This window comes from Dermacentor variabilis, chromosome 8 (genome assembly GCF_050947875.1).
Source record: "Dermacentor variabilis isolate Ectoservices chromosome 8, ASM5094787v1, whole genome shotgun sequence".
NCBI classification, from domain to species: Eukaryota; Metazoa; Arthropoda; class Arachnida; order Ixodida; family Ixodidae; genus Dermacentor; species Dermacentor variabilis.
The window spans coordinates 41,565,496-41,588,700 of record NC_134575.1 but is presented as its reverse complement, the minus strand read 5'-3'; the positions used below and the strand labels follow the sequence as shown (position 1 = coordinate 41,588,700).

At 44.9% G+C, this 23,205-nt stretch overlaps 1 protein-coding gene across 2 annotated transcripts in view; it reads left to right on the top strand.

The window, feature by feature from the left end:
- Positions 1-23,205, top strand: part of LOC142590127 (uncharacterized) — a 76,156-nt gene that overhangs the window by 29,761 nt on the left and 23,190 nt on the right. The window contains exons 1-5 of one of the 2 annotated variants that reach the window (XR_012830042.1): positions 8,192-8,297; positions 13,637-13,790; positions 16,835-16,980; positions 19,944-20,095; positions 22,922-23,067. The gene's annotated coding sequence lies outside the window, so the exon portion shown is untranslated. Of the gene's footprint in view, positions 1-4,845; positions 8,298-13,636; positions 13,791-16,834; positions 16,981-19,943; positions 20,096-22,921; positions 23,068-23,205 lie in introns of those variants that run through there. The other variant, XM_075701996.1, reaches the window with a different exon arrangement.

The following is a 23,205-nucleotide window of genomic DNA, read 5'->3' as shown; positions in this document are numbered from 1 at the left end:
GTACTGTTTGTGACATTAGGCTTTTAACGAGCACCACTGAACTTCTTGAAACGAAATTACTAAGTAGGTACAAGTTCGTGTGAATAATATAAAGCCAATGATGCTAAGTACGCGACTAAGAAGTACTCATGACGGAGCACCAAAGTCTTGTCCTCCTGCCTAGTCTCCTTCTTAGCATCGTTTGCATTCGAAGCTAGGCAACAAACAGCTCACGAACACGCGTTATTCCGTGTTACTAACAGCGAGCATTCTCCCTGTGACTTTCCGCAGCGCGACGTGTGCAAATGCCCGAGTTAGACATCCCCGCATCACTATTCGATTTAGGAGCAGTGGAGTAGACGGAAATAAGAAAATGGCAAAGATTGAATTGACGCCTGAAGCCACGTGACTCTGGCGTTACCTCACTGCTCGCATCGAAGGCACTCGCAGCTCACAGCTGAATGACGATTACCATCTTATCTATCTGGCATACTTGCTTTACCCAATTATTTTCATATAACACGGACTTCTAGGGAAGAAATTTTCACGTGCTTCGTGTTTTCCATTAGAATAAATAGGCGCTAAAAAGAAGCTGTAAGGCTGAGAATCAAAACTATTTATGAAGACGGCTGGTCCTTGGTCTGCATATGATCCAAAGATGTCTGAAGAAGTTCTTCGCTTACGTACACCGTTTTACAGTGGAGCTGTTAGCCGCTAGTTGGGATCTTTTCGCCAGCCCATGCTTATTCAAAAACGGTAGCGTCACCTACCCCAGCGACCCATCCGGCAGACCTCCGACAGCAGCAGGAAAAGGGGGCGTATGGGATGACTGCTGAACAGAGAGCACTTGCAGTTGGCGACGTGTGGTTTTTTTCAAGAAGTAACCCAGCAACAGATTGCAGTGCCTTTGCGGCTGTGCTATGGGTAGGCCACGTATATGTAGAGCTGACGAAGAACTGCGTCAGCACGAATAAATTAGGGGGGAAACGTGACGCCCGGAGTTTGTGGTCTTACGACGGGTATGGTGGTGCTGCTCGTTTAACGTTGGTTCTGTTGTGTAACGTAGCGAACACCTTGAATGCACATCCAGTTCCAACGGGGTGGAATGGAGGCGTATTTTCCTTCCCTGCATGTTGTAGTTCCAGTAGGGTGGATCATTTGAAGTATGGGTAACCAAACTTAGCTGTTTATCACGAAAGGAGCGGAGAACTGTAAAAATCATTCCTTTCACCTCACCCCGTTATGCCTTCTTCAATATCATGCCGTTGAGCTGGCCCTCATTTTTCGCTTCAACCATGATGTTTGGTAAAAGATTAGGATTCTCGTTCGCGCACTTGCAGTAGTGCAAGTACATTTCAGAGCGTATCCACAGCCGACCCGACCTACGAGAGGCACTGCTTTTAGCCGATGAGCGCTGTGTATTGCAGGGTGTCGGGCATTCCAAGATTCCATCACTGTAGTTGACGACGGCTATGCGGTGTGCAGTTAAATGGGAAAATTGCTCTTCAAAGGTTGGCGGTCTCTGCTGTCGGGCCCTGCTGCTGTCGCAAAAGGAATATTGAAAAGCCCCAATTTTAAATAAAGGGCCTTTTTTTTTCTCCCCACTATCCTTCGTTGCAGACTGCGTCGAGCCAAGGAGTATCAGCCAAAGGCACCGGGCTCCTGAGCATCTACGTGTGGTTGCACAAGGATTTCGGTGCCTTGCTTACTTCATCTGAAGTCCCAAAAGGTACACTTGCACAACGGTGCCTCGTGGCAGCGGATCGTGTTCGCGAGAACGGCGTAAGGACAGACACATACAAACGCGCGCTCACGCACACACGAACAGAGAGAAAGAGGAGGCATTGTGCTTTCATGTTAACTTTGCCTTTGTATTCTTCGCGCTAGTGTTTAGCGCTGAATTCTATAGAGGCGACGACAACGAAACAAAGGTTAAGCCAAGCATGCTATTATTTGGTGTGTTTCCATGTCGCACCAATATGTCGGTTATTCGATACTTGCTAAATTTAATTGCGGCGTACGTGTTCTCGGAACCAAACGATTCACCACAAAATCGGTAGGCAGAAGGAAGACTTTTTATCTCGTTTATGAAGAAATGGCGTTGCTCTTGCGGTACGAAATGGCAATGTGTAGTGGCTTTTACAGCGGGGGCGAATATATGTTTGCGCCCCCTTTTAGACGAACTACGTCAATGCGAAATGCAGCCAGAGACGCTGAAGGAAGCGAAAAGATAAATGCAACCTAGAGCTGAAATTGTAAGCCATGGAAATGTTCTGGTAAGCCAATGTAGATGAGTTTATTGAAACATGTGAATCTGTTAACTGCAACAGTGTCAGTGTGGCTATATTTTGGTTCACTAGCACCGCGATCACGATCCCAATGTGTCACGTGTCGCGCTCTTCACTGTTTCATCGTTTGCATCACTGCCTTCGGCACTAATCGCGCTGTTCTCAAGTGAAGCATCCTCTTATTACAAGCCGAATGTCTTGCCGCTCCAAGAACAATGGAAGAATTGCCAATTGGCCGTCACGACATAGGCTCATACTAATTGGCGCACGAACTATTGGTCCAGAATGTTATCTCAATTGCCAGCCTTTGGACACCGATAACTTGTAATCACCGTCTCCAAGCTATCAGGACAATCAAGTCGGCGTTGTCCAATGCAACATGGTTCTCCTTAATAGGAGAAATGTGGTGAATGCACATTTGTGAATACAAAATACAGAAGAATTCAACGTGGCACGAGAAGTACAGACACCGCAAGCACTAGATGTACTCCTGTGTCGGGGAAACTGAATTATACGCATTAACCTGACTTACAGACCGATCAAGAAGCCTCACTTCAAACCGACTAGAATAATCTTGTTAGCTTTTGAAAGCCCTTACACTTACCCACGAAGTATTTCTATCCAACCATGATTGCCAGCTAGCATGCGTTAAATGTAGTGAGGGAAGAATCCGCACAACCGGTGTAATCTTGTCAACCTCATTTATGTTCCAGCGTTTGTGAAATCTGTCTGCCCCGTGTGTACTGTTCTAGTTTTCATACTGAACATATTTCTCATTTCTAGTGAACAGCAAAGCTATGTTATGTTAGCTGTGAATTGCTGTTCTGGTGTACATAAATGGCTCATATACTTCGAGCGGTAGAAATCTTACTTCGTGCAAATCTCTTGATTGTTGGGCTGCCGTGATGATTTGCGTATCGTCTGACACAAATTACCGAACTTCGCGAGCATTCTTACGCTGCACGAGCTGTATTGTACCTATGGGCCGCTGTGTGCAGGAAGCGACTGCGCCTATTAACCGAGAAAAAAATTTTGTGCGCGGCCCCTTGAAGGAAATTGGAAATAACCGGAAAGTGAAGCGTGTATTCCACGAAACCGTGGCAGCTTCGTTGCCCTTATCCGAGCTGACTAGGAAGAAAGAAATAAACGACGCGTTCGTCCACGAAATCTGCTGCCTGTTTGTAGTCGTACTGTGGCACTTAGGCCTGTTACTGCAAGGCCAGCCATGTTGTCTTCTTATTGAACACGTCTTAATGTTGAATAAAATGGTCCATATTCTGCGCGTCGGACGCTTCGCATGGTAAAATCGTTAGGCGCCTAACACAGCAAAAATCGTGAAATTGAGCGCGCGTCTTTACAGCTGGAAACGAAGAACTATGGTTGCACAAACGTTCCAACTCGTAACCTTACGCAGTACAAGTGGTTTTATTAGTGATATAGATAGGTATTTGACAGTATGAGACGGTCACAGCGACAGCAGTGAAAAATGGCAATATTAATTTCAAAGCTGGATTGAACAACTGCCAGAAAAAAAAACTACAGAATAAATGAACACGGACGTTTATGAAAACCACCGGGTAAAGCAATAATCATGGGCATATTGTGTATACATTACGCATATATATCAGTATATGTACATTGCTATATACCATCGTTGCCATTGGTTACAAAGATATCTCCTAAATAATGAAATTTAGATTATTTTTACATGGAAGCTGTATACCGTTACACCCCAATGTATCGGTCCTGTCCATGCGCTCAACCCAGCGGCATGCGCGCATCTCTTGTACAGCTGGGTTCCTTGCAACAGCACCAGATGGCGCTCGCCTCCGTGGCAGCAGTGGCGCTGGCTGTGAGGGGAGAAAGGCAAAAAGAACCGGAAAGCTCGCCTACGCGCATAGCGTTCGCCGCGTGCCTTTCTAGGTGAAGATTGCAGTTGCATAAGCTGCAGTTGCATTGAAGCGGCAGGCAGCTGTAGCAGCCGAAGCAGGGTGCGACGTAACTGCAATTCGGCTTGCATGAAAAAACCTGCGTAGCGACCGATTTGTGTTGATAGTGCTGTGGCAAGGCCACGTGTAGTGAGCGCTGCAGAAGAGCAGTGTACATAGGTGGTTAAGTGCATTTCTATTGTCGCTTACACACACACGCACACACACACACACACACACACACACACACAATATATATATATATATATATATATATATATATATATATATATATATATATATATATATATATATATATATATATATATATATATATATATATATATATATATATATATATATATATACATGCCTACAACTTCCCTAGAACTATCCCTGCATTCTAATGTGCGCGAAGCTCTGAGCTCCCCACACGCACACAGTGTAGCTGCGTCTATTTATGTACATATCACTTCCTGGGTGCTGGTATACTGTAACGGACGCGCACGATTATGTGGCGCTGAGCAAGGAATGCTAGTATTACGATAAGGTAGCTATGACCTTTGACATCGCGTTGATTTTGGGGAAGCAAAACACCTAAGTGTAGGAGGGTTCAAAACAAGTTTGCTAAACCTTTTCTCTCCTGACAGCCTGCGGCGAAGCGAAGGATGTTCACCTCCCCATCATTACTCCAGAGGACGGGTCAGAAGCCCGCGGAGGGGTCGCCACTCGTGCCCTACAACAATTCGTCAATGTCCACCACCACCACGGTGCCTTGTTGGTGCCAGAAAACGACGTCCCACAGGGTACGCGTGGCTGACATCGATGTCTTAGTTTGACCTTCCTTCTATAAACATGCATGTACGGGATGATCAAAGACAGAAAAGAAGCACAAATGCATCGGATAATAAAGGGTGGTCTTGTCTCTCTTACCGTACCTAGTTATTCTTTGCTGTAGCAGCTGGGGCCAAGCTGAAAAATCATTGCATTCGCAACTGCTCTTTGCCACTGACTAGACTGATTTTAATAACATGCATAGCATTACAGTCTGCTGAAATTTTCTCTTACGCTAAGTTATTGCGCAAGTCCTTTGTGTAATACGTGAGCAAAAGCACACCGAAGGGGACAGAAAAAGCCGACACACACAAGTGCTGCGGTGGTTTCGATGTCCTACCGACGAATCGATGCCTTCGGAGTTGTGTTTGATGTTTGCATGCTGGGAACAAAAGTGCCCCAAAAAAGTTTAAGGACGTGAAATACAATATCCTTGTCTCATTTGTTGACACACTCAGTGTACGGCATGGAAATCCTACTCTGTGGCAGCTTTCAATGTCGGTGCGGAAATCTTCAGCCGACACCTGTTAGAGGTGTAAGAATAATTATATAAATATTCGGCAAGAAAGAGCGAGGACGACGAAAAAAAAATCAATCACGCATTTCGCGAGCGAAATCGCTTCTGCAATGAATAGTCTTGAGGAAGAGATTATTTTACGAGTTTTTCTTACATTTTCCTGTCATTAATACAACGATTACATTCATTGACTCTAACACTGTGTTTGTTATTTGGCCGTCTACTTTTCTGGCCTTTGGTCTTTTCTCCACAGCAGTTGTCATACCCTACACGTGATTTCAAAGAGCTCAAATTAGGATCTGTTCATTGGCAATTATTATATGAGCTGGCATTAGGTAACGCATCTTTTCTTTCTTAGGGTTATTACAGACGACCGTTGATGTGCTTAAAGTAAGAAAAAAATTAGAAATACAGACACGCGAAAACTATAGCCAGCGCGACTGAACGAGGATGTTGAATGAAACAGATACACAGAGAGTGTTTCACTTTCAACTATAGATTTATTTTAGCACACATCGAAATATATAAATGCCGTACGAACGGAAACAAAGGTGACGGAAAAAAAACGTTCAGCGGTGCATATTGATGTACCTTACACGTGTGCAAGGCAAGGTGGCAGCATACTCTGCAATGGTTACGAAGAAAAACCAAGCAATTGTATCACCTTTTAAGATAGCGACACTGATGGCTTGCTCACGCACCTTTCCTGTAATTTTGCTATTTCGTAGGCTTCCACAATCTCCCTTGTCATCCTGCTTTGAGCCCTATATAGAATGGAAGTAGTTTTAAACATAGGCTTGCAGGAACTATCTCGGCAATGAATACCCAAACGACCCGAGATTGCCCTAGGGACGTTATATCGATGCTCTTTTCATCTCTCACTGGTGGATCTGCCAGTTTGACCTACATACGCTCTTCCGCACGAAATTGGAATGGCATAGACAACGTTGTGAGTGCAGGTTACAAATTGTTTGCGATGTTGAGTAGAACATGCTAGCCAATTGTTATTCTCTGTATTAACCTGTTTGCATAGCTTCTGTAGACGGTCAGGGCCACAGCAAACCACGTTCACCCCCGATTTCACCGCTATTCTTCTGAGATTATGTGAAATGCAATGAACGTATGATACGACAGCAACTTTCTTTGTTCTAGCAGTGGCACTGCTTGCATTTGATCCATTTTTACACTTCCTGACTAAGCCCTCTGTGGCAGAGGTGATCTTACGCATCGGGGATCCAGAATATGCAGGCGCCTGACCTCATCTTTAAAACGGGCTTCCACTTTGAGGTAATATAACTTTATCCGAAAATAATTTAAATAGGTTGTTACTAGTGCGCGTTAGTAACGCGACAAGGGAGATTATGGAAGCCTACCAAATTGAAAATTTACAGGAAATGGTGAAATGGAGTGACTTGGAAACTCTTGCATATAATGTTTCCAAATGCGCGGTACAGTTGGTAATATACCCTACGATTTTATGCAATAATAAATTAAGGAATTCTTTTGTCTATTCAGCTGATCAATCATAGTAGAATTCACCAGAGTGTACAAGCCGACTTACAGGATCACCATTGACCGCGTTGCCATATCTCGTATCCCTATAATTTTTAAAGCTTGGCCTGTCTTAGTTAGGAAACACGCTATAGTAAGGTCACCGGGCCACACTGTGGCGTCGTTACGCCGAAATTACGATAATGCAGTCGATACGCCCTCTTCGAAATAACGCAGTTAAGCAGTCCCTCATTTTACGCTACAACCTCGCCTTTCAGAAAAGGACTACGGTTTTCACTCATGCGCTTGCAGTAATGCGGAGTACATGTAATAGCCCGAGGCGCTTGCCACTAAAATTTGCCGCTCAGTCTCGACGTCTCATAATTTGCGCGGATCTTTATGAGGTCCCAGGTCTCAGCTTGCAAGACCGGCCCACTTCGATAATTCATCCATGGCAGACCCGGACTACTCGAGGCGCAGTTTTCAGCCGATGAGCGCTGTGTATTGCGAAGTTTCGGGCTGTCGAAGATTCGGACCGTAGTGGAGGACCGTGACGCAAGTGTGTATACTGCAATAGGGAAATTCCCCTTCCTCCCGTCAGGTCCTGCTAGTCTCGCATGCGGAATAGTTCGAAGCCCGAAGACTCAATGAAGTCTTCTTTCTTTGTTTTTGATTTCCAATATCTCTTGTTGCCAGGTGCTTAGACCCGAGGAGTATCCACCTCACCCGGGCACCTCCCGCAGTACTGGTGAGCCCTAGAGCGGCAGCCAGAAGCATGGGACTACTGCACTTCCATGTGTGGCTGCAGCGGGGATTCGGTGCCTTGCTGACCAGCACTGAAGTCGCAAAGGTACGCTTGCTGAACGGTGCCTCGTGGGAACGGATCGCGTTAGCGCGAACGGCGCAAAGACGGACAAACGAACGCGCAAACGCACACGCATGCGCACAGGAACACACAGAAACACGAAGGGTTTTGCTGTCTTGTTAAACCTGCCGTCGCATTCTTCGTGCTTAGGGTTGAGCGGTGGATGCTGTAGATACCAACAACAAAAGAGTCGAGCCTAACGCACTATTATTACATGTTTTTCTATGTTGCACCGACGTGTAGAGTATTTCATAGTTGGTAAATTTTTTCGGCGAATATATGTCCCGCAGTACCGGTGAGCCATCAGGCAGCGCCACAAGGAGAGGACTACAGCACTTGTATGCTTGGCTGCAGCAGGATTGGGTGCTTTGCTGACCAACACTGAGGTCCCAAAGGTACGCTTGCCTAAACGGTGCCTCGTGGCAACACTTCTTGTTTTGACAGACGTCACAGACAAGACACACGCACACACCATCAGAGGGAAAGGCGAAGCATTGTGCATTCCTGTTAACACTGCCTCCGCAATCTTCGTGCTAATGTATTGCGCGGAATGCTACCCCGATTACAACAACAAAAATTGGAGGACGCTTAAGCTTCGCCTTCAAGAGTGGAACGCGACAGCGTTCCCGTAGACCCGCCAAGGGGTATTGGGCTACGGCGCAGCGACTACGCGCCCCGCATGGGACGCGGTGAGCGTTGAGCAACGCAGCGTTCGGCGCGACAACGAAATGGGCGCGTGAGCAAGCGACGCACGCCTGAGCCTGAGAAACCGCTCGTTTCTAAGGCAACACCGCGTTCACTAGAGGCGCTTTTGTACCGCTTTAAAGCATCGAACTCGTGGCTCAGTACATCGCTGCCAATGGTGTTCTTGCTCGCTATATTTAGCGGACTACATCAGCAAGCAAAACCGGAAGCCGTCCAGGGCATATGTTTGTAAACTCGTGGCTCAGTGGTAACGTCTCCGTCTCGCACTCCGGAGACCCTGGTTCGATTCCCACCCAGCCCATCTTGGAAGTTGCTTTTTATTTATGAAGTGCCTGCCGTGATTTATCGCTCACGGCCAACGCCGTGGACGCCGACACCGACACCGACGCCGACGACACCGGCTTTTCTGCGACACGAGCTCCTTAACGCTATCGCGTTAAAAACAGTGGAGCCTAACTGAGTATTCCTACGTGTGTTTCTATGTTGCAGCAGTACGTCGACAAGTCGATGCTTGCTGGCTATTATTTGGCCTTACGCATATCAGGCAAAACTCGAAGAATGTACTGTAGAACAATTCTTTTGGTTTAAATCGGAACTGGCAAATTCGAACCGTATTATTTTTCAATAAAACTGAATGAAAATCCACATATGTGATCCCTCAGCTGTTCCCTGGTGTTTTAATTCGTTTATTAGTAGTTTGATTAGTATTAGTTCTCGTTTCTTATTTTCCTTAAATTCTTTGAAACAAGCTGCATAGCGCTTGGCGAATTGCTTCCTCGGTACCACGTGTCGGGGAAATACGACAAAGTGCTATACATAAAATAGTCACCGTTTATTTGATTGCACGGCGTCATGAATCTTAATCGCCCTTGTAGCATGCCCGGTAGCAATAACGGCGCGAATAAAATGATAATGATGTGGTTCCGTGACACCCTTAGTGTAGAAGACAAGTACTGATATTAGATTTCTCTTAGGATAAAAGTTTTGTATATCGTCGTATGATAATACACAAAACATTTGAGAACTCTGAAACACTTCCATTTGACCTGTCATATGTCCAACCGAATAGCGCACTCGATATGAAGCAGTGTAGCTGTGAACGAGGACACGAATTTGATTTTCTGGGCATTTTCTGTGTTTTCATGACTACGCTCATCCGGCGTTGGGATTATCATTGAAGCGAAGCTTTTATTCAGCAGGTGAAGAAATGATATGGCATAGTCGAGAATAAGATAGCGCTAAAGGAGAAATGCGGCATCTGTGCGACTTTCCTTCTTGTGGCGGAGCCGAAGTCATCATGATGACAGCTCACAAAGACGGTCGCCAATCTGCATTGTGTACAGTCGTGCTGATCTGCATCGTATGTAACGACTAACCTCAGAGACTGTTCATGAGGAAAGACACACTAGATGTGGGTGAAATCAAATGCCAAATCAGCTGTCTGCGCACGTTGAGGCATCGGTCCTAATGATGTCTCGACTAAGAACGCGGTGTGATGCCTGTCAGAAATATAGAGAATTTAACAAGCCCGTTCAATTTAATACCGCAGTGAAATTCAAGGCATGTTGCTATCACTAACGCAATCATTCAATTCATTGTCTCTAACTCTGTCTTTGTTGTTTAGCTGTGTCCTTTTTCGTATTCGGTCCATTGTGAACAGCATTTGTGATATGCTACACGCTTTCAAGGAGCTCAAATTAGAATGTGAACATTGACCATTATCCTATGAGCTGGTATTAAACAATTTCTCTTTCGAACATGTCATTGGCTGGCATTTGAACAGCGATCAGCCCAAGCAGTGATCGTGATGACGACACGATTATGAGGGTAACCACAGATGACGGGTTATACGCGTACAGTAAGACAAATTTACAAACCCTGAAACGGGAAATAACAATAACATTATTAAAAAAATAATAAAATTCATTAAAGATGTTCAGAGTAATTCCAAGTCCACACATCGGTGCAGGACACCGCAAGCGTAGAAATCGCAATTGGGTTGTGTGTAGTGGTGAAAGCAATGAAACATTGCCACGCACGAGGAAGTTAGGAAATCATAGTTGCGATTCGGCTGAAATGATTTTGTTAACGAAATTGACGAAATAGTTGTAACACAAACATGATGGAACGTGTCTACATAACCTAGATGAATGATGAGGGCATTAGCTACGAGCTGGATGACACAATTCCAAAAGTAGGTGAAATCCTAAAAAGACGAAATGAGAAATATGGGGTTCGCCGAAGTTTCCTTTCTCAATCTCTGCTATTCCATATTTGCTGCTTCTCCTTATGAACCGATGCCTAAGGTTAATTATTGATCGCCAGTAAAGATTGTACGAATCTCGCAAAAACGCGTCAGTGCATGTTTGATACAAAAACATTAAATATTTACCAACCCCATCCTCGCTGCTTTCACTATAGGTCGCTATCGCGTGATTTCACGAATTTAAATGTTCTATGATTGACGTCTATGCAATGCGGTGTGTCACTTCACTGTTCAGGCATAAACATGAACAGCCGTCGTAAGTAAATACCCACCGGCTTTTTTTTTAGCACAGTAGTTCCCCGTAGCCTTGTCCTGCAGCGGCTTATTATGGTCCTGAGCTAAGTGGTGATTTATTGCTGGAGATTATATATATACCGCTATTTATCTATATATTTGGCTTTCTATCGAGCCTCTCTGTGCAGTTCACGTGTGCAGTGAATGGACCAGGGACCTTCGCCTGACGAGAACTACCAGCAGACCTCTGATAAGCTCAACTGATAGGGCAACAGCTCCAGCTTTTCATTCAATGACAAAGTTTTGACGATGATGAATATGATACCGTTGCGCGAGAATATTATTGTAGAAAAAAAAAGTATCGATATTAGATTTCTTTGGGACCGAACATGTCGTATGTCGTCGTATGCAGGTATCGTTATTCTGAAACACTTCCCTGTGATTTTTCTTATGTCCACCCGAGTGACCTGCTTGATATGGAGCTTTTAAGTCGATAACGTGAACACTCGTTCAATTTCCTCGACAATTACCGCATTTTCATGGGACTCGAAAGCAGCGGAAACGGAACCTAAAATGCCCAGTGGCTGCGACGCCACGTCAAATACGCGCCTCGACTGAGCAGAGTAGGCGAAAGGTCCGCTCTGTACACGCGAAGTCGGTAATTTTGACTTTTTTGTCCCTTTCAACGGGAAAGTTTTGCAACACGTAGAAGACACACACGCACACACGGAAGAACATGCAGTGAGTTAGAAACTGTTCAATGCGATGTTTTCTAATGCGATGTACGGTTTCATAATGGAGCCTATGAGTTTACCCAAGTTACAAATTTAAGCAATTTTTTTATTGGTCAGCTGATCAATCATAGCAGAATTCTGCAGCGTGTGCAAGCTAACTGATAAAAACGAAATTGGTCGCATTGTCGTATCTCGTATGCCGTTCCTTTACAGCTTTCCTTGCCTTAGGAAACACGGTATAGTAAGGTCACAGGCCCATACTATGTGTTTACGCAGTAATTGCGCTAATGCAGTCGATATTCGAGGAAAATGACTTATTATCTGTGACATTGGGTGGTTAGCCAGCACCGGTGAAATACTTAGAAGGAATTAGTTAAGTAGCTAAAGCCCGTGTTATCATTAAAAAGAAATACCGTTAGAGAGAACTAACGCCGATATCTGTACTAGAGAGTACTTATGACCGAGGTCCTCATTTTACGCTTCAACCTCGCCGTTCAGACGGTTCTCACTCATAGGCTTGCAGTAATGCTCGTACATCGAGGAGCCTGAGGCGCTTGCCACTGCAACTTATTGCACAGTTGCGACCCTTGGTGATTTACGCGGATCTTTGAGCTGCCACGTAACACAAACATGAAGGAGCGTGTCTACATAACCTAGATGAACGATGAGGGCATTTGCTTCGAGCTGGCCGAACTCCGAGATTATAGGATGTCTTCGCATATATTTAGGATGTACCAGCTAGCACGAGTGGGTCTCTTTGGCAACCCATCTGTGACAGTCCCACACTACACGAGACAATGTTTTCCACAGAGTTTCTCACTACATTACCTAGAGGGAAATCTGGCGCTGCTGCGCTGTGGTATGCATGGGAATGCCGGTATATTGTGGATTCGGATTGGCATCGTTCTCGTAGAGTCAGGACACCTTGGAGACGCGCTTGGCAAGTACCGTTCCCATAGAGTTTCTCACCACATTACCTAGAGGGAAATCTGGCGCTGCTGCGCTGTGGTATGCATGGGAATGCCGGTATATTGTGACTTCGGATTGGCATCGTTCTCGTAGAGACACGACACCTTGAAGACGCGCTTGGCAAGTACCGTTCCGTCTGTCATAATGATTCAATTTCTACTAAAATAGCACGTGAAAAGCCGTTTTAACTTTATTATTACGCGAAAACATGTTTTGTTTAACTATGAGAACTTGTTAATGCGTGTACGACTATATGTTACGTAAAAGTATCAGCGGGCCGCTAAAGTTGGACGACAGACGACAAGGTTCGCGTGCGCTTTGAAACAGTTGGTCGTCTGTTCTTGCTTTTTCTTCGCTTGGCCATGCATTGTAGGTGCGCAAAGATGTAATATGCGTGAATGGTAAGATTTTATGAAGATTTTACTTTGAGAACGCGTTATTTGCGTAGCCATGTCCACGTTTTAGACGAAGCCTCTTACAACACCAGCCAACACGAGCCTCGCAGGCACATATACCGTCATTTCCATGACGACACGGTGCCCCCTTAAGAAACTCCCATAGACGTTGGCGCCAGATTAGCCTCTAGGTGTTATAGTGAGAAACTCTATGATGTTTTCAGCCCATGAGCGCTGCGTATTGCTGGGTTTCGCGCAGTCGAAGATTCCGAATGTAGTGGACGATGGTGGCGTGGTGTGCTTTGCAATCGCTCTTCAAATGTTGGTGGTCTCTTCTGTCAGGTCCTGCTGTTGTCGCATACAGAATACTTCAAAGCCGAAAGACCCAATAAAGTGTCTTTTTTTATTTTGCCACTATCTTCTGTTGCCAGATGCGCAGAGTCAAGGGGTATCCATCTCACCCGGAAACCACTTGCTGTATTGGTGAGCCCTCGAGCAGCAAGCAGAAGCAGAGGACTCCTGCACTTCTATGTGTGCTTACGCAGGGGCTTTGGTGCCTTGCTAACCAACACTGAGATCCCAGAGGTACGCTTGCTGAACGGTGACTCGTAGCAAAGCTTCGGATTACGCACGCATGCACGCACGAACGAACAACAGGGAAACACGAAGTGTTGCGCTATCCCATTAACCGGGTACGTTTATTCTTCGCGCTTTTGTTTAGCGGTGAATGCTAGAGAGACGACGAAAAAAAAATACGTGGTGAATATAAAATTATCAGTGCATAGTAGAGAAAAATCCAACGCGACATGAGGAATTGTTGCGTGTGTTTCTATGTCGCGCCAATGTGTCGGCCATTTCATAGTTGATAAATTTTTTTTCGGTGTTTATATCCGGAACCAGATGGGGGTTGTCCGTACGGCATAAAATTCCAATGGGTGGAAGCTCTTATAAGTTGAACCGAAATATACTGGCACCCTCCAATAGAGAAATTACCCCAATAATGCTGCAAGAGATGCTCAAGGAAGCGAAAAGAGAACACCCAATGCACTGCTGAATTTGTAAGCTATGGACAGCTTCACAGGAATGTGAAGAGCACGCTAGCCTATGAAGAAGAGTTGCTAGAAACCATTGCCTCTTTGAATTGCAACAATGTCAGCGTCAACTATTTTTCGCTCGCAAGGACCGCCAGCAAGATAACGGTATGTCACGCGCTCTTCCCTCTTTCATTGTCTACATCAAAGTCTTCGACACTTATCGCGCGCATCTCATTTCGAGCATATACATTTACAAGAATCCTAAACTCTAGCATCTCAAAGAGCCACGTAAGAATTGCCCACTCGCCGTCACCACATAAGCCCATAATAATAGGCGCAAGTTCAATTGTGCCAAAATTTTATTTCATTTGCCAGCGTTTGGCCACTGATCACGACCCATCTGGCTGATGACACAATCAAGTGTGCGTTCTCCGATGCAGCAGGATTTTTTTGAGGATAAAACGTGGTGAATGTAAAGTTATCAGTGCATAGTAGTGAAAAATCCAACGCGACTTGAGGAATGGGCCCGACATACGCTAGAGCGACTATTAGGTTAAGTAAACTGTTGCAATTTTTGATGCATAGCAAGAGCGGAAACAACCTAGATAACCTGATTAAAAAGAATCTGAATTAAATGTGTTAGCCAGACTGACAAACCGATTGAGTAACCTTACCTTTGTATTAATCTTAACTAGCTATCAAAATCATCTCGCTAGCTAACGCGTTGACTGTACTGACGGATGGATATTCATCATCGACAGCACAGTTAATTTAATAAAGCAAACATATCTATCTTTTCTATACGGGCTGCCCTAACCATGAGGTTGGCAAAATACGGCAAAGAATCGCCACCCCAGTAGTTTATATTATAATGATTGTGTCACGTACATCCACGGGCCATGTCCTTGGTTCTGCCTACATTAAAACACTTTCTTGTTAAAAATTGGTCGGCAATCCACGACGTGAAGGTGGCTGGACGGCTAAGCTGGGAACGATAACTACAGCGAGTACACATTGCGACGTAGGTTGGAATTATTCACGTGGCGACATCACACATACACTTTACCTGATTATTAGCCCAAGAGGTTTCGACGGCCTGCGACTTGGCTGGTGCCGATACTTCGTGCACCTACAAAGAGTGAAACAGAGAGGACAGAAATTAGCCGCGCGTCGTAGGCAGGCTGCTCTTCAGGATTCCCGTCACGGCGCAGATAACAGGCTAGGCGGGTTCTTCCCTTGCGTACAAAATTGTAGTTACGTCACTCCCTTTTTCGTAGGCTACAGTCAAGCTGCCGTTGCCCAAGCAGCTTGCGCAATAGTAATATTTACAGGGGAATGTATGCGGATCGCGCTAGCGCTTCGCATTTCATGTAGGCGAAGGAGAGCCTAATTATCAATTATGTGGTTCCAGTGTTTGTATTGAACATGTACTTTATTGCAACGTATGCTCTGCTGCCTGTCATACGTGTGATTTCGAAAGAATTCATGCACTGTTCGCTTCGCTACGCTGAGTACTTGTAGCCTCTGCCTTACGGGGGTATGATCCATTGAATTTAGGGATTTCGGCCACAGATGATAGTTTTCTGTCGGCGTTACGTCATGAAGAAGTCCTGGAATCGTCGCAATAGAAAGCTTCACCTTACACACTCATTACGTTAGAACTGTTCGTAAAAATACGTGGCAGAAAATGATCACGTAAGAACACATTGTTAGTGATGTCAGCAGGTCATGTGGCGAACTGCACACGTAGAAGGAACACGCGCACGTATTCATCATATTTAAGAACGCGACCTGCCAACGCGTCAGCACGAATCATGGGAGAAGGTAAAGAGGAACCAGAAGTGTTGTTGTCTAACGTCGCTTGTTGTGGTGGTGCTTGTCTAACGTCGGCATCACCTTCGCTGTACATCCGCTTCCATAGGGTGTAATGGACGCGGATGTCTTGCCCTGCATCTGGTCCTTCCCGTACAGCGCTGCGATTTAAATATGAAACCACTCTTAGATATTTATTGTGACAGCAGCGGAGAACAGGAAACTAGCTTTGCTACTTCAGTTCTCACAGTTACGCCATCTTCAATATCATGCAGTTGAGCCTCCCCTCGTTTTGCGCTTCAACCTGGGCGTTCAGAAAAAAACTGCGGCTCTCACTCACGCACTTGCAGTAATGCGCGTACATTTAGGAGCCTGAGGCGCTTGTCACTACAACTTATCACGTAGTCTAGACGCTTGGTAAATTGCACGGGTACTTTGGCTTCACGAAACTCTGAGAGTGGTGGATATCTGTGCATCTATTTGCGAGGTCCCAGGTGGCAAGACTAGGCCTCTTCAATATTTCATCAATCAGGGACCCGGAAAACGAGAGGCGTCGCTTTCTGGCAATGAGCCCTGTGTATCGCAGGGTTTCGGACAGTCCAGAATTCCGCTGTAATGGGTGACGGCGAAGTGGCGTGCATTGCGATGGGGAAATTGCCTTTGAAAGCTTGGCGATCTCTTCTGCCAGGGTGATGTGCTTTCGCAAACATAATAGTTGGAAGCCCGAAACCCAATGAACTCTCTTTTCCTTCATTTTTTTTCCCCATTAGCTTTCATTGCCAGGATGCGCCGAGCCAAGCAGTATCCATATCACACGGGCACCTCCTGCTGTATTGGTGAGCCCTATGTACAAGGAGAGGAATACTGCACTTCCATGGGTAGCCGCAGAATAACTGCCTGCCTTGCTGACCAACACTGAGGCCCCAAAGGTACGCTTGCTGAATGGTACCTCGTGGCAACGGATCGTGTATGCACGAACGGCCAATACAGACACACCCTAAAACAAGAAGAGAGGGAAACGCGATACCTTGAGCGTTGCTGTTGACCTTGCCTTTGTAGTCTTCACGCTAAGTTTTTGCGCCGAATGCTATAGCGACGACAAAAAAATATAGCCTGACTCACTATTCTTGCGTGTGTTTATGTGTCGGACCATTATGTCGCACTAATGTGCCTGGAATTAGTCACTTGCTTGCTATTGGTCTGCCCTTACCCTCATCGGGCAACACTATGCTCATTGAAAAATGTACTGCGAACCTCTTTTTCGTTTAAATCAGAACTGCAATATTTGAGCCGTATTAGTTTTGGAATAAAAGTGAAGAAAAGTCTAGAAATTTGACCCGTCAGGTGCCCCCTAAACTTTTAATACGTTTATTCGTAGTTTGATTAGCATTAGTTATCCTTTATTATTTCCGTCATATTTTATGGAACCGAATGGCATAGCGCGTGGCGAATTGCCTCGTTGGTACCACATATTATAGAAATTCGGTAAAGTGCAAGAAAAGAACAAAGGCACTGTTCGTTAGCTTACACCAGTCTCATGAATCTTAACTCATCCTTCTAACGTGCCCAAGAGCAATCACCGCTTGATTAGCACAATGAAGATGGTGTGGTTCCGTGACAGTCTTATTGTAGAAGAGCAATATTTATATTGCATTTCTCTAGGGTGAGAAGTTTGTCTATCGTTGAATGCAGGTATATTTATCAATTGTGAAACACTTCCCTCTGATTTGTCTTATGCCCACCCGGCTGACCCACAGGATATGGAGCTGTGCAGCAGAGAACGAGGACAGGATTTTCTTTTCTTGGCATTAGGTATCCGGCGTTGGGATGATCACTCGCGCGATTCTTTGATTCTGCGGATAAAACAATGTTACGATATGGTCGAGAATAAAATAGCGCTGAAAAGAAAAGACACAATGCTGGATCTGTGCGTATTTGTTTCTTGTGACGGAGCAGGACTCTTTTGTTCAGGATGACGGCTTACAAGCAGGGTCGCCTAAATGCATTGTGTAGACTCGTGCTGATCATCTAATGTAACGCGTAACCTCAGTCACTCTTTATGTGGATAGATCGTTCACTAGTTGTGGGTGAACTCAAACGCCAAATCAGGTGTCTGTGCACGTTACGACAACGGTGCTAATGATTTCTCGTCTATGAACACGGTATGATGCCTGTCAGAAACGTAGAAACTTCAACAGTACGACAGTGAAATTCAAGGTGATAGCATAAGATCTTGTAATACGAGCAGCTACATAAGATGCTAGTTAACTCTTGCACATGCCCATCTCAATAACTATGTTGCGGGAGGGAAAAAGAAATGGAAGAAGGCAAAGGGTTTCTCTATTTCTTCAATAAAGGACTTCTCCCATTTACATATTCGAAATTCGGCATTATACCGGGTGTTTTTTATAGCATCAAATGGTCCATTGATCGAAAATGCCGGTGTCTGTAGCAGCAAAACGGCACCTAAATACCCATTGGCTGCCACACCTCGTCACGTGGCCTCCTCGACAGAGCAGACTGGGTGAAAATTGGCAACTGCTGGCCCTCCAGCTGTAACGTGAGGGGGAGGGCATCGCCGTGTCGCCATGTGACCCCACCCTCTTAGAGTAGTGGGTGCGGGGGGGGGGGGTGCTTACAAGCCTACCATTAGGTAGTGTTAATGTTTCAGAACGTCTGTTTACAGTGCCGCTCTATGCACTGCGATGCACAGATTGATATTGTAGCCTATAATTTAACGCAAGTAATTTTATATGTGGGAGTAGGAATTTCGCTAGACACGTGATCAATCATAGCAGTTGAATCCACCAGCGTTTGCAAGCCGACTAAGATAAACACTTCTTGGCCGCGTTTTTGTTTCTCATAGCCACTTCTTTTGAACAACTTGGCCCGCCTCAGTTAGGAAACGCGGTATAGTTACGTCACAACGCCTTAGGTTGATTTGTTTATGCACTAATTGCGATAATGCAGTTTATATTCGACGAAAATGGCGTACTATTTCTGACATTAGGCAGTTAACGAGCACCACTGAACTACTTGAAGCGAAATGACTAATTAGGCACAAGTTTATATAGTAAATTTATAGCAGACTCGGACTACGAGAGGTGCTGCTTTCATCCGATGAGCGCTATGTATCACAGGGTGTCGGGCAGTCCAAGATTCCATAACTGTAGTTAATGACGGCAAAGCGGTGTGCAGGTAAATGAGAAAATTGCTCTTCAAAGGTTGGCAGTCTCTGCTGTCAGGCCCTGCTGCTGTCGCAAAAAGAACATTTAAAAGCCCCAATTCAAAATAAACGGCCTTCTTTTTCTCCCCACTATCCTGTGGGAACCGAACCCTCAACCTTCGCTTTTTGGGTTCGGTTCCCACCTGCGGCAAGTTGTTTTTTCATCCACTTTAATTTGAATTATTTTTATCGTTTGTTCATTTCATTTATTAAGCATAAGTAATTTCCCCTATGTTCTCCTTGGTGTCAGTGTTTGTTGGCTCCTTATGCTATGACTAATAAAAATCGGGCGCCTCGGTTCACCCCCTTTCTTCTCGTTATATATATATATATATATATATATATATATATATATATATATATATATATATATATATATATATATATATATATATATATATATTCATCCCCAACTATCACTGCATGGTAATTTCCCTGAAGTTTTGAGCTCCGCACACGCTCAGAGTGTAGTTTCGGGGTTTTCTATACATAAGACATTCTGGGAGCTAGTATACTGACGCGAACGATTATGTGGCGCTGAGCAAGGAATGTTGTTATTACGAAAATGTTGCTGTTACCTTTTACATCACGTTGCTTTTGCGGAAGCAAACATCTCAGTGTAGGAGGCATGAGAACAAGTTTGCTAAACCTTTTCTCTCCTGGCAGGCTGCAGCGAAGCGAAGGATGTTCCCCTCCCCAGCATTACTCCAGAGGCCGTGTCACGAGCCCCTGGAAGGGTCACCATTCGTGCCCTACAGTAATTCTTCGTGCGTGTCCACCACCGCCTCGGTTGGTGCCAAATAACGACGTTCCACAGGGTATGCATGGCTAACGGCGATGTCCTACAAACATGCATGTAGGCGCAGAACACACAGAGAAAAGAAACACAAATGCATGCGATATTAAAGGGCTAACGGTGATGTCCTACAAACATGCATGAAGGCGCAGGGCAGAGACAGAAAATAAAACCAAATGCATGGGATATAAAAGGGCGGTCTTCTCTCGTTTACCGTACCTAATTATTCTTTGCATTAGCAGCTGGGGCCGAGTTGACAGAGCTTTGCATTCGAGAGCGCTCTTTGTCATTGACTGCATTAATTTTACTAACATGTAGAGCATTACCGTTTGCTGGAATTTTCTCTTCCGCTATGTTGTAGCGCAAGTCCTTTGCGTACTACAAATACTTGTGTTTAGCGCAAAAGTACACCGAAGGGGACAGAAAAAGCAGACACAAAGTGATAGCGCGTTTCGATGTCGAACCAACAACTCCATATCCACAGAGTTGTGTTGGATGTTTGCATACAGGGAACAAGAGTGCTCCAAACAAGTTTAGGAAAGGGAAATACAAGATGCTTGTGTCGTTTTTTGACACACCCAGTGTACGGCATGAAATCCTAATCTGTGGTAGCTTTAACAGTCGGTGCAGAAATCTTTAGCCGACACCTTTTAGGGTTGTAAAAATGAGTATACAAATATTCTGCAATAAAGAGCGAGGACGATAAAAAAAAAACCAATCAGGCATTTCGCGAGCGTAATCGCTTATGCAATAAGTAGTCTTTACAAATTGATGATATACTTATTTTCGCATTTTTCTGTCAGTAATACAACGATCACATTGGTTGTCTCTAACACTGTGTTTGTTGTTTTGCTGTGTACTTTTTTAGTATTTGGTCTTTTCTGCACCGTTGTCATACGCTACACATGTTTTCAAAGAGCTCAACTCTGGATCTGTTCATTCGCAATTATCATATGAGCTGGTATTAAGTAAGAAACTTTTCTCTCTTTATGAAGGTTATTACAGATGACGGGTGGTGCGCTTACAGTAAGAAAATATTTAGAACTACAGACACGTGAAAACGATAGCCACGATAGAGTGTATAAGCGCGACTTAACGAGGACGAAGAAAGAAACAGATACCCAAAGAGAGCACATCACTTTCAATTATAGATTTTATTTTAGCACACATCATAATAATATATATATAATATATCGTACGAGTGGTAACAAATGTGACGGGAAAAAAACGTTCAGTGGTTCATATTGATGTACCTTACACGTGCGCAAGGCAAGGTGGCAACATATTCTGCAATGGTTACGAAGAGAAACCGAGCAATCGTATCACCTTTTAAGATAGCGACACTGATGGCTTGCTCACGCACCTTTCCTGTAATTTTGCAATTTCGTAGGCTTCCACAATCTACCTCGTCATCCTGCTTTGAGCCCTACGTAGAATGGAAGTACTTTTAAACATAGGCTTGCAGGAACTATCTTGGTAATGAATACCCAAACGACCAGAGATTACCCTAGGGACGTTATATCGATGCTCTTTTGGTCTCTCACTGGTGCATCTGCCAGTTTGACCTACATAAGTTCTTCCGCACGTAAGTGGAATGGCATAGACAACGTTGTGAGTGCAGGTTACAAATTGTTTGCGATGTTGAGTAGAACATGTGTGTCTTTTGTTTTTCTCAGTATTAACCTGTTTGCATAGCTTCTGTAGACGGTCAGGGCCGCAGCAATCCACGTTCACCGCCGATTTCACCACTATTCTTCTGAGATTATGTGGAAAGCAATGAACGTATGATACGACAGCAACTTTCTTTGTTCTAGCAGTGGCACTGCGTGCATTCGATCCATATTTACACTTCCTGCTTAAGGCCTCCGTAGCAGAGGTGGTCATACGCACCTGGTAACCAGAATATGCAGGCGCCTAACCTGATCTTCAAAACTGGCTTCCACTTTGGGGTCACATAAATTTGTCATAATATAATTTAAATAGGTTGTTACTATTGCGCGTTAGTAACGAGACGAGGGAGATTATGGAAGTCTACCAAATTGCAAATTTAGAGGAAAGAGTAAAATGTAATGATTGGAAACTGTTGCATATAATGTTTCCGAATGCGCTGTACAGTTTGGTAATTTACCGACAATATTATGTAATTAATACATTTAAGGAAATATTTTGACTACTCAGCTGATCAATCATAGCAGAAGAATTTACCAGCGTGTACAAGGCGACTGACAAAAGCACAATTGGCCGCATGGCCGTATCTCATATCCCTTTACTACTTAAAGCTTGGCCTGCCTTAATTAGGAAACACGGTATAGTAAGGGCAATACTATGGTGTGTTTACTCTGAAATTACGATAATGTAGTCGATCCACATTCTTCAATATCATGCCTCTAAGCCGCCCCTCATTTTTCGCTACAAGCTCGCCGTTAAGAGGACTACGGTTCTCACTCACGCGCTTGCAGTAATGCGCGTACGTTTAGCAGCCTGGGGCGCTTGCCACAACAACTTGCCGCTCAGTATCGACGTCTCGTAATTTGCGCGCATCTTTATGACATCCTAGGTCTCGGCTAGCAAGACTGGCCCTCTTCGATAATTCATGCATGACAGACCCTGACTACTCGAGGCACAGTTTTCAGCCGACGAGCGCTGTGTATTGCGAGGTTTCGGGCAGTCGAAGATTCCGACCGTAGCGAACGACGGTGACGCAAGTGTGCATTGCAAGAGGGAAATTCCCCTACCTCCTGTCAGGTCCTGCTACCCTCGCATGCAGAATAGTTCGAAGCCCGAAGACTCAATGAAGTCGTCCATCTTTCTTTTTAATTTCCAATCTCTCTTGTTGCCACATGCGCAGACCCGAGGAGTATTTGTTTCACCTGGGTACGTCCCGCAGTATTGGTGAGCCCTCGAGCAGCAGCTAGAATCACGGGACTACTGCACTTCTATGAGTAGCTGCGGCGGGGATTCGGTGCCTTGCTGACCAACACTGCCGTCCCAAAGGTACGCTTGCTGAACGCTGCCTCGTGGCAACGGATCGTGTTTGCACGGGCGGCTTAAAGACGGACACACGAACGCGCAAACGCACGCACACGTGAACACAGGTTAACCCTGTCTTTCTATTCTTCGCGCTAGTGTTTA